Consider the following 13486-nt stretch of genomic DNA (forward strand, 5'->3'; position numbering starts at 1 on the left):
TTAGGCTCCGAAACTCTTGTCCTACATATCGTCCTGACCACTTCAAAGTGCTGGTAACTTTCAAAGATAGTCTCCACAATTTGTTGATATATTTTATGATCTTCGTAGAAACACATTTTGATTCGATTTATGCATGCCCCTTTTCTTAACTGCGGGGAGCTTCACTGAAAAATATATCCGAACAAAATTTCGAAGCTTATTTTGGGGGAGTTCATATACAGCTTGATGTCGTATTACACCATCGAATCTTCTTATATTCCTTTTTCAGATTTTGACCGCAAAAGGCTGAAGGGTGTTCCTTGAAGGAGTGTAGTAGGATTATTGTAGGATTGTCTATATGTCAATATCCTTTGTGTTTTAAAGGCTATTGTTACAGCTGAACTCACTTGTAAAGTGACTTTTCCACATACAAAAGAAGTTGATCGTATATTCCCATTCCAAAGAATCAACAATATGCACTTCGCAGTCATCAAAAAAAAATTGTGGATATGTGTTTATATTTTACGTTCCACAGTTTGGCCGTAGACAAATAAGGTATAGAGTAAAAAGTTGTTATTTTCGATTTCCAAATTTCTATTTTGCTTCTCCATTGTTATGCAATATTAAGCCTTTCCTCTTCCTTGGTTTCATTATTTTGGGTAAGTGCTTTAACTTTTTCCTCCGAGTTAGGACTTGTCCGGTGGGAACATATTCATGTCCTCAATGTTTCCAGCGGCAACATAAACACACCAGTCACATTAGCCGTCATATGGGCAAAATAGGCAATATCTTCTAGCCATTTCGAGAGTCTCTCGATCACCATCAAAATATTACACTTCTCTTTTGTCATCCAAAGGACATGAAATGTTACCCTTTGCATCTTTTCCACAATTTGTTGTCTGTGGGGGCCTCTGATTGCCACTTCCTCCGGACTCCAGTGCCACTTCCTCCGGACTAAGGAAATAGTACTCACGCTCAAAGCTCCAGCCATCTGGTGGTTTTAAGCATTCCTAAATTTCCGCTTGTGCAGTATCTTCATTCGACTTACAGCCTCATGTTCTCGTTTTTTTACAGCTTTTCAACTTTTGTTATAAAAAGTGATAAAAAAAACCTTTTGTAGAACAAGAGTTAAGATATTTTTTTCTCTCAAATTTTACTTTCCATCTGGATTTGTGATAAATCCAATATGTGAAACAGGAATATTTGAGAATTTCCAAAGAGTGGTGTAACGTGAAAAGTTTCTGTAGAATAGGGACCAGATCTTATATTGCCAGAAATATTGTGAAGGGCGAAGCTTAAAGTAAATCGGACACTGCTATAAAATTCTTTAAAATTATTATTATACACTTATCTTTATGACTTTAGAGGTAATATATCACTTGATATGTCTCATCGAAATGACGTATTAAAATCCTGAGTATCTTTGTTCAAACACCGTATTAGGACATTTGGGACGTCCATTTGTGCGGACGATTACTTTCAAAGGGAGTATTCGATTTTGTCTAAACTTAACACATCGTAGAATTTTTACGAAACATGAATAGAGTTAAGAGATGTCCAATACCGGTTCACCCCTTTAGTAACTTACCCGACAAAAATTTCAAAAGTTTTCCAACAAAATTGCAAAGCTCACGTATCACAATTCCAAGAAATACAAGTGCATACTGAGTGGACGCAGCACACGACGTAATATTTATATAAGGCACAGATCACGGCCGAAAATAGACAATATTGGACAACAAAAAGTAAAAATATTGAACAATCCTTTCAAGTGGAAAAGCAATGACGATAGAGTGAAATGTTATATACCAGAACACGTCGTTAGTACTGTTATTTTTTTTAAATTTACAGAGCAGAAAACCATTACACAATGGACGTATTTTCATAATAAAAATTTGTCACCACCATAGAAACCAACTCTAGAAACCAACTCTGACCTCTATATCGAATTACGGGATGCAAACGATATGCATTCCCTCAACGGCAAATATAATATCATTTAAAACTTTTCGAACAACTGTTTCCATTTGCAAAACAACCCCCATATCTTAACACATACACCAACAGTGACATCTATATCAAATTTCAGGATTTCAGCTCAATTCATTCACTCAAATTTTGTACTTTTCTTACAATTATTGTACACATTTCCAAAACCACCTCCATATCTCAATTCCAAATACCAGCAGAGACGTCAATATCAAATCTGAGGGTTCCAGCTATATCACTAAACCCAATACCAAATTTAGTACAATTCAGTAAATTTTGTTCAATTATACACATTTCAGAGACCACCTACATATGACCAGGCTGCACATGAACAGCAACACTAAGACAAATTTCAGATTTCAAACACTTTACGCTCATCCAATACCAAATTTTACCAAATATAGCATACTTCCAAAACCACTTTTTTATCGCAAACCTACCACCAAAAAGGACCCTCATAAAAAACTTCAAAATTCCAATTTCATCCGTTCGTCTTAAGCTGTACAAAATGTTGTAGCATTTAGTAGAGTTCGCACACTTATTACACATTCTTAATACCACCGTCATACATAAAACTTACTTTCCAAACTCAGCGTGGGGGCTATAGGAAACATGAGATAAAAACACTGCGACAAAGTCAAACGCCATAATATTTTGGTATCCGGAGATTTTGGTAGCCATTGTGTGCTGGAAATGCAGCAAGGAACCACATTTTGTAATCACTCTTGGGTGTCGCGTGCTGAGCGCGACGGTTCTGAGTCCTGTTGGAATGTCCAAGGTCTGCGGCCAAATGTTTTCGTGTCCAAGGCTTTAATACGCCCTCCAGAATATTTTCGCGATAATATTCGGCATTTATTCTGATGCCACGGTCAATTAATACGAGCGGAGAGTGACCATCTGCTGTTATGGCGGCCCACACCATCACCATGGCCGGCGCTTGAGTTCTTATGGCCAACCGAAGGTGCAAATTTTCAGCTGACCTCTTTGGCAAGTAAACACGACCATTTTGTTTGTTTACAAACTGCTGGACAACGAATGTTTTATCATCGGAGAAAACCCAATTCGTCAGTTCACCACTTTCGGCCAAGCGAAGCAACTCTTTAGCTCTTTCGAGTCTATTTTCTTTCTGTTCCGGTGTAAGTTCTTGCACTTTTTGGAATTCCAATGGCTTTACCCCGAGCTCATATTTCAATAATTGCCGAATGGAATATTGCGATATGTCCAGCTCACGAGCCACTTATCGGCGACGCGGGTTTCGATCAAGTCGCTTCTTTACTTTTTGAACCATTTCTGCTAATGTTGCTGTTTTCTTCGGTCCACTTCCTTGACATCGGGCTTCGCTACCAGTATCACGGTTACGAGCGATGGTACGAGACACAAAAGATTTATTCACATTTAAATGCTGAAGCGCTCTAACGATAGCCACGTGTGGTTTTCCAGCCAAATATAATGAAATCACACTATCGCGCTTAAATTCCATCACGAATAACTTTTTTTTCTAGAAAATTCTCACCAAAATGCTTTTGTACGCTTGTAAACAATATAATGAGCTGTGACTGGAATAATTTTAACAGTTGTCGAACAAGTGGCTTAGAAATGACAGCAGTCTGAAGTTGGTTGTAGTTTTTTCAACTCACTCTGTACATAGATCAAAATGTGGCCACAATAATCAAAATTCCAAATATCGTAAGTTATCCTTCTATGGAGGTTATACGAATGCATAATTTTTGGAAATGTTCCGGTTTTTAATTAATTGAAACTCATGCACTTTTGGAATATGTTGTGTCTTCGTCAATATTATTGATAATAATATAAGGATTATTTTGGTAGAAAAATTTAAGCCACAAGCGGGTTAAAAAAGGCAGATGCCTTTAAACGGGATCGTAGGAAGTTAAAATATTCTACAAATCTATTCAATATAAAATTCTATTATAGGTTCTAGAAAACTTCAAAATCTAAATCTTACCCAAATGCCAGAAATTAATAAACATTAAGAACACATTTTAGGGTTCAAGCTGTACTTTATGAGAGTCTACGTAAAATCCCCCAACAAAACATCATTTTAGAAGGATAACGGCCCTAAAAGTAGTATCCCAGTTATTCTTCATGATCTTATCTCAGATTTTTTCCATTATATTTATTGTTGTATAAGTGTTGCTATCTACTTACCTTACTTCTCTTTAATTTAAAATAGGAACATCTTAAATATTACCTATTTCACTATTTTTGTTGCATACATAATGCACAGCAATAAAAATGCCTCAGACCTTAATGACTGTCTATTCCATATTACTTTGGTTATTTCAAACGATTGACAATCGCTATTACACAAAACCATAATTGTCCATTTAAATGAAAACTTCAATAAACGCACCGCTTTCGAATCCGATTGCAAAATGTAAATGATTTTAGATTTTATTGTCGGAGTGTTGCATTTTACGAATTCCATTAAAACTTCAACGCAACGCTTCCATGCCACCAACCATTTTTTGAATTATTAACAAAGGTGAATGACAGACCGGCCAACCACCAGCCATCAGTGCGCGCGAAATGCAAAAACAACGCTGACAGTTTTTCAATGGCATTTGAAATTATTCAAAACAAAGTGCAGGCCAGACCACAGCACTCGCGGTACCACACAATTTACTTTGTTTCCTCATTAACATCACCGTCGACATTCTGACCGCATCTCTGGATGCGTTGCAACGAAATTTTTATTGGATTTCCCACCCTCCGCCATCATCATAAATCTCGAAACGAAGTTTCTGCCGCTCAAAGTGAATTTGTTTTAAAATATTAATTTTATCGAAATATAAATAGATCTGACAAATAGTTGGGCCAAATGACGAATTGCGGACGGATTGCCGGAAGCAGTGGCCAACACCGCCAGGTAGAACTGCACAAACATTTGTAAAAATGTCACATTTTGTAATTAAATTTTCTTTTTAATTAAAATCTCTCTCAAAAGCAATTCTACGGTTGGTAATTGTTTTGAAGTTCATTAAAGTTTATGACAAACAAATTCAAAAGCTGAGATTGAGACGCTTTGGCGTAGAGGAGATGCACGGAGGCCAAAACGCAAAAGTAACCTAAAACTGGCCAAAAATATTCGAAAAACTCAAGTAGATGAAATATGACAACCGCTGTTCGCTTATGGTTGGGTAAAGTGCATTTTCCACTTTCCAAGACTTTCCAAGCGACCAATAAGCAAGGGAAAGTTGGCGGGCACAAATGTTGCAAATTATGGAAAGAGTTCTGGGAATGCAATGCTATCGCCAAAGTATTTCAATTAGTCGGAAACAATTTGTCGGACAACAAGAGGTAAGTGTCAATTTAATAATTTTTAGTCATGCTATTTGTTGACAGATATCTCATGACTCCTTTTTTTTCCAATATTAGTAAATTAACTGTAATGTTACACTGCAATGTCACAACATATTTGGTTATGGATAATCCTATACTGCCGTGACACAATGAATACAAATTATTCAAAAAACTCGTTACCAAACTGTCTTGAGCCAAATATCATAGATATCTGGAGTATATTACGAAGTTTAGGTAGTAAAAAACTAAAATCGACCGCAACATAGGATTAGAATTATAGATATATCCGAATCGATCTTCAGCAAATTTAACAGACTCATTTCTATACAGAATTCTTCTTCAGTTATGAAACCCCATCTCATTTGGTTCACAATAAACCCGACATTGCATGAAGATATATGATAAGTCTAATCGAACATTGTCATAATTTCGCCAAATTATTTCTAGAATGAAAATTACTTCTTTTATTAAATATTATTGATATCGCTACATATTGATGCTAGATATATTAAATCCAATTGTCACCAATTTCAAAAAAGTTCGTCCTTAGTCCACAACAAGTAAAAAAGCAGAAAGTTCGACCGGGCCTAACTTTGAATACCCTCCACCATTTAGAACGAATTTGAAAATTTTCGAAAAAGATAACATTCACCAAAAATTCTGTTACCATTTTAAACAAAGGTTGTAGCTTCCATTACGAACTTCAAATACGACATCTCAAACAATTTCGGTGAGTATTGTACCTAAAATCGTCAAAATACCGAATATAAGGAGGTACTGATACATATACGAAGACCTGGACCTGCATAGACAATTTTCTGCCTTAGGCAGTAGTATCCATTTCGAACTTCAAACACCAAATTTGAAACCATTCCGGTGAATAATGTCGCTAAAATCATCAAAATAATGGATACTACAGCCTATGACAGAAAACTGTCCGTGCAGGTCCACACCTTCTTATAGCCCCCATATAACGCCCCCTCCCGATATTCGGTATTTTGATAATTTTAGTTACATTATTCACCGATTTTTTTCCGAGTTTGGCATTTAAATATTTTAATGACTTATGACAAAAGTTGTCTACGACTACATTCGGAATTTTAAGATTTTAACAGAATTTTTAACGGATTTAATTTTTTTTTTTTTTTGAAAATTCCCAAATTGGTGGAACTTAGTTTTTTTTTTACTTGTTTTTGTTAATTTCACATTTTTATACTCTACACTCTGGCTGGAGGGTATTAGGCCAAAAAGTATTTAATACCTAGAAATATTGAGTTCTGTTGGGAAATCTGGTACAGACTTTCATGGTTGACATAGTTGGAAGGCAACCACTATATAGAAGCTTTTCTAAAGACCCGATACTGATTCAAAAATATGATAGATTATAAATGTGACTAGAACTTGTTCAGCATCTTAAATCAGAGGTTAACCTATATTTCAAACCATGGAACGAAACTAGTATCAGTCGATTTTGCCGATAAATGTTCGATTATTTAAATATATTTTGACTTCTGTTAAGCTTATTCAAATGGCTGAAGTGCAGGATTTGAACTATATTGATTACTTCCTTCAGTTTATATGAGATGTGTGATAATTTACAAAAAAAAAATGTCAAAATGTTCGTGAGGTACCAGATATTAGCAGACCTTAGTACTCCATTTTCATACTTCATCTCATACAGATAAAAATATTGGTATGAGCAAAATTACAAGTGAATCGAACATTTATATCCAATTATATGCGAAATCATAAATTCCATATTCGTCTCAGGTTTCTGGTTGAGAGAAATATTTAGATATAGCACGTTGTAAAGAATAGCTGACTTGATCCACAATAGCTGACTTGATCCACAAGTATTGAAAATTGCGACCGTTTGTGGGTGAAGTATCAGAAGGGATTCACGGATATATATTCACTACAGATCTTGTATTAGCAAAAATGTTTATATGTATTAAATTTGAAGAGAGTTCGATGCTTATTTCGCTTTCTAGCAGAAGAAATTATCCCATCTATACCATCTTTCTAGCAAATCTTGTGTTGATATATATATTAAGATGTTCCAAATCTGAATAGACTCGGATGTTAATTTCGCGTTTTACAAGCTCCATGTATATTTCAAATTTTGACGCTTTCTGGGGGAGGTACCAGAAGGAGTGGACCGATATATTCCATCTTCATACCAGACCTTGGGTTAATAAAAATATTGTGATGTATGTAAGTTGAAATCAATCGGACTCTAATATCATATTTTATAAGGGTTATAATTATTAAAATTTTTGACCCTTTGTAAGGGAGGTACTTGATGCAGTGGACCGATATCGTCTATTTTTGCACCTAACCATGCATTAATGCAAATATTAAGATTTGCAAATTTGGAGCAAAATCGGACTATCCTTTCTCTTTCTCACTATCCTTTCGACCTTTAGTGGGAAAATAATCCGAAGGAATGGACCGATATTTCCCATCTCCGAACTCGATCTAAGTTTGATAAACTAATATTACGAAATACGAAGTTTGGACCAAATCGGATATTCTTTTCGAGAGTTATCGCTCGCACCAAACAAACAGACGCATGACTAGAACGACTTCAAGTGTCCGGAAACGTATTTCGTCCAAAGAGACCTAGGGTCTAAAACCGTTATTTCGATGAGGCACGTTTTGGACGTATCAAATGATATATACCCTCTTTAAGGACAAAATAGAGGGCGAGGGTAAATCCTATGTGGTCTACAAGATAGAATGTAAAGGAGACAAGTCCAACATATGCCAAAATTTAATGCTACAAACCAGACCATAAAGCTGTGGGTAAACCTTGGAGCAAAAGACTGCCCTTGCAGCTCACTGAGCTCTGACTAAACACATTCCTGACTTTAATAATATATTGACTCAAGGGCCAAATTATCTGAAGCGTTACACTCTTGAAATGTTACATATTATCAACACTCCAAATGACATCCGATTAAATTACAAAACAGACACAGACTGTAGCACTCTAATGGATAGGCATACAACAAGAACATAAGTAACTTTACAATAACATTTTTGAAGCCATTTCTGTTAATATTTATTAATTATAGTCCCCCGAATATTCCAATCGAAATGTCGGAAAATAAAAACGTACAAATGAGAACACTGGGTTTATTATTTAACAAGTAAAAAAGTAGTAAGTTCGGCCGGGCCGAACTTTGAATACCCTCCACCATTTGGAATGAATTAGAAAAATTTCAAGAAATAAAATCCATTAAAAATTCTGTTAAAATCTTTAAAATATCGAATATCGGAAGGTGCCGATATATGGGAACCTATATAGACAGTTACCTTTCAGGGGTTAAAGTGCTCACAAAGAACTACTTGTGTCGATTTTCACACAATACCATAGGAAAATATGGCTAAAATCACCAAAATACCGAATATCGGGGGTACCGTTATATGGGGTATATGCGATATCGTTAACCTATATAGAGAATTCTCTGTAAGGGGGTAAACTGCTCACAAAGAACCTCTTGAGTACAATTTCAGACAATTCCGTTGAAAAATGTAACTAAAATCATCAAAATACCGAATATCGGAGATACCGTTATATGGGTGGCTAACGATATCGTGGACCTATATAGATAATTCTCTTCCAAGGGATAAAGTACTCACAATGAACTCCTCGTGTGGAATTTCAGACAATTCAAACGAAAAATGTGGCGGTGGGTTCCGTTATATGGGTGCTATACGATATCGTGGACCTATATAGATAATTCTCTTCCGAGGTATAAAGTACTCACAAGGTACTCCTTGTGTGGATTTTCAGACAATTCCGTTGAAAAGTGTGGGTAAAATCATCAAAATACCGAATATCGGGGGGTACCGTTATATGGGGGCTATACGATATCGTGGGCCAATATAGCCCATCTTCGCACCTGACCTGCCTGCAGATAAAAGAGGGATCTGTGCAAAATTTTAGCTTCCTATCTTAATTCGTTTAGACTGTAGAGTAATTACAACAGACGGACAGACGGACGGACATGGCTAAATCGTCTTAGAATTTTACGCAGATCAAGAATATATATACTTTGTTGGGTCTAAAATGATTATTTCGATGAGTTACAAACGGAACGACGAACGAAATTTACCCTCGATACTATGTATGGTGGAGGGTATAAAAATCCAAACAAATCGAAAAATCACAAATATCAAATAAGTCAAAGAAAAGAAAATTAATCCTAAATAAATTATTTATCCAATTAGAATCAAAGGTGTAACGCATGCAAAAAAAAACCAGTAAGTAAAGCGCAAAAGTCGGGCGGGGCCGACTATATGATACCCTACACCACTATGCATATTTAGTAGAGCTCTCGTAAAAAGGTTTATACAGGGCATTTCAGAGCTCTATGAGATATTTGGTACAAAATCAAAATCTATCTAATTCTATCGTGCATTTTACGAACTATAGCTATCTCTGAACCGGGTTTCTCCAAATTTGACGTATTAGCTTCTAGACTGAATACGGTCTTATGTACGAAAATTCAGGTGATTTGGGCTGATATTGACCATTTAGTGCACAATTAACCTGAAATCGATAGAATAATGTGAATGTGCTATGCTATGCTATATCCAAATCTGAACAGATTTTGATAAAATTAAAATCGACTATTTTTGGGCTTTATCTGATATCTGGTACCAAATATCATTCCTGTGGAGTGCATGTGAGGGAGAAAATGTAAGGGACTTAAAGAGCAAATCGGATGAAACATATATTTAGGAGCTAGAGCTATATCTGAACCGATTTTTACTAAAATTGGTGTACTTACTTATAGGCTGGTTTCGGTTGAATTTGGCAAAATTCATGCCATTTGGGCTGATATTGGCCATTTGATGCACAATTAACACGAAATCGGATGAAGATATATATGGGAGTCCTATCCAAATCGGAACAGATGTGAATAAAATTAAAATCAACCATTTTTGGGCTTTATCTGATATCTGGTACCAAATATCATTCCTGTGGAGTGCATGTGAGGGAGGGAATGTGAGGGACTTGAAGACCAAATCGGATGAAAGATATATATGGGAGCTATAGCTATATCTGTACCGATTTTTACTAAAATTGGTGTACTTGCTTCTAAGCTGATGATTTGCCAAAATTGATGCTATTACGGCCATTTGGTGGTCAATCACCCGAAATCGGATGAAGATATATATGGCAGCTATATCCAAATCTGAACCGATTTCGATAAAATTTAAAACAGCTATTCCTGTGCTCCATCAAATACCTGGTACCAAATATCACGGTTGTGGAGTGAATATTACGAATGTAAGGGACTAAAACACTAAATCGGATGAAACATATATATGGTTGATATATCTATATCTGAACCGATTTTCACTAAATTTGATATACTTGCTTCTAGGCTGAATTTGGTCCGATGTACTAAAATTCAGTCCATTTGGACTTATATCGGCCATTTGGTGCACAATTAACCCGAAATCGGATAAAGATATATATGGGAGCTATATCCAAATCTGAATCGATTTCGATAAAATTACAAACAGCTATTTCTGGGCTGTATCTTATATCTGGTACCAAATATCATTCTTGTGGAGTGCATATTACGAATGTGAGAGGCTTAAACACCAAATCGGATAAAACATATATATGGGAGCTATAGCTGTTTCTGAACCGATTTTCTCCAAATTTGTTGTATTTGCTTTAAGGCTAATCTCGGTCACATGTGCCAAAATTCGGGCCATTTGGGCTGATATTGGCCATTTGGTGGTCAATTAACCCGAAATCGGATGAAGATATGTGAAGATATGGGAGCTATATCCAAATCTGAACCGATTTCGATAAAATTTAAAACAGCTATTTCTGTGCTCCATCTAATACCTGGTACCAAATATCACGCTTGTGGAGTGCATAGTAGGAATGTGAGGGACTTAAAGATCAAATCGGATGAAAGATATATATGGGAGCTATAGCTATATCTGAACCGATTTTCTCCAAATTTGATATACTTGCTTCTAGGCCGATCTCGGTTGGGTGTGCCAAAATTCAGGTAATTTGGACTGATACTGGACATTTGGTGCACATTTAACCCGTAATCGGATGAAGATATATATGGGAGCTATATCTAAATTTGATCCGATTCTCACCAATTTCAATAGGGATCGTCCTTGGGCCAAAAAAAATTTGTTTGGAAAATTTCATCTCAATCGGATAATAAATGCGACCTGCATTTTGTTCACAAGAATACATGGACAGACGGACTGACATGCATAAATCGACTCAGAAAGTGATTCTATGAAGGTTCTCAAAAGTAACTATGGGTCTACGTCGTTTCCTTCTCCATGTTACAAACAAATGCACAAAGACATAATACCCTTACCACTATGTGGTGTAGGGTATAAACACACATGTCGAACGAAATAAATAGTTAGTTTTTGGCTACCAAAAGTCGATAAGATAAATAATAATTTATCGCCTTCAGCCACTAGAAGTCTTAGCATATATACTTATTTATCATTAAAATAGTGCGTTGATAAGTAGAACAATTCTATGTCAAAATGTTCCTGATATTCTGAATTCTAAAATCTACAGCCTGGCGTTCAAATTTTACTTCAAGTTAAAATTAAAATTTATCCATCAATCAATTTATCCTAATCTATATATTAAATGTTACAGAAATATGTTCTGTATAGTTTTTTTAACAATAAATATAAAATTATTTTTCAGCTTAAACAATTCGATCGAAAACGAAATACTGCTTCCCTGCCCGTTATCCTTTTACATTGATTAGATATGCTACAAATTCGCATAAAACATTTACACAACGCGACGATATAAAATATAAATACTGGACCGCAGATGTTGTAACTGCAACCAACCAACTCGCCCAACCCACCCAACCATCCAACCCAACAGGCTCGAGAAACTCGTGTTGGCGATTTGTGTTTGAATTTAAAAATGTAACGTGTTTTACACTTCGGTTAGTTATTTTCATTTGATATGGACGCTGTTCACACTTGGGATCAAATTCAAAACCGCTAACATCAACACTACCGCCACCGCCAACAACGCTGGCGTTGACGCTAACGCCACCAAAGCAAAAGCCATAGCCGACACCAACACCAATGAAATACAAACCGAATTTAAACATGGGACACAGAGTCAGACCACAAATGAATGTGTAACAGAATGCAAATGTTGACATGCAAAATTTGTTGACAGTCCTATAATGGAATAGAATCATTTAAACTTAAACATACTCGTCATTAGTTCGACCATACTTACATACATGCATAGAGATAATGTGAAAAAGATACGGAATATATTTGCTGAACTCTAATTTGAAAATATATAGTTATTAGAATGTAGGATGGAACCACTGTGATATCAGTTGCGTGATGAAACCAGTAAGGAAAGAACAAAAGGCAGGGGAGATTATATAACCCCCTACACCACTATATGTACATATTTAGCAGTTGTACTCGTATCAAATATTCTTTTATTTTGGGAGTTCTTTGTGAAGTAAATCATCCCAACTGCGTATTATGGCCTTTAAAATAATTGGAACTAATATATGGGAGCTATATTTAAATCTATTTTACCTATCCCACCCTCCCACGCAATGGTTTCCAAATGCATTTCTGTGTATGTCCCTGATTGAAGCTATATCTATATCTGGACCGATCCTCACGAAATTCGATAAGCATTTTTATACCCTACAAGACTGTGTTGGGGGTGTTATAACTTTGATTGGGTCAAAAACAGGTCGCAATTATTGCCGATCATCACGAAATTGAAAATTGAGGTGGGTTTAGGGTCAGAATAGAAGCCCACTGTTTTTGGAGATGATCGCAAAATATCGCAAAATATAATGGGCCAAAAACATAAAAAATCCTGAATCTGCTGTTGCTCTACAGGTCACGAAATTTAGCATGGAGTTAGACTTTAGGCAGAAGCCTAGCAAAATAAGTAGAATATATATGTAAAAGAAATAGATCTAAGTTACTCTGCTTATAAGTCAAGAATAAAATCTTCGAAATCCTCTAAAATGGGGGGGGGGTAAAGGGTAGGGTCAGAATTGAAACTTTTGAAGATGTACATTTAGGGGTTTACGGCCAAAAAATTAAAATTTTCTGGATTTTTCAGTCGCTTTACAGGTCACAATTGATGAGAGTTAAGGACAGGGAAGAGGTTGAGCAT

At 35.9% G+C, this 13486-nt stretch overlaps 1 protein-coding gene across 4 annotated transcripts in view; it reads left to right on the top strand.

The window, feature by feature from the left end:
• The window catches only part of LOC101895687 (protein cappuccino), a 184509-nt gene that overhangs the window by 19052 nt on the left and 151971 nt on the right, over positions 1 to 13486 (top strand). The gene's annotated exons all lie outside the window — the stretch shown is intronic.

Source organism: Musca domestica, unplaced genomic scaffold (genome assembly GCF_030504385.1).
Source record: "Musca domestica strain aabys unplaced genomic scaffold, Musca_domestica.polishedcontigs.V.1.1 11, whole genome shotgun sequence".
Taxonomy (NCBI): domain Eukaryota; kingdom Metazoa; phylum Arthropoda; class Insecta; order Diptera; family Muscidae; genus Musca; species Musca domestica.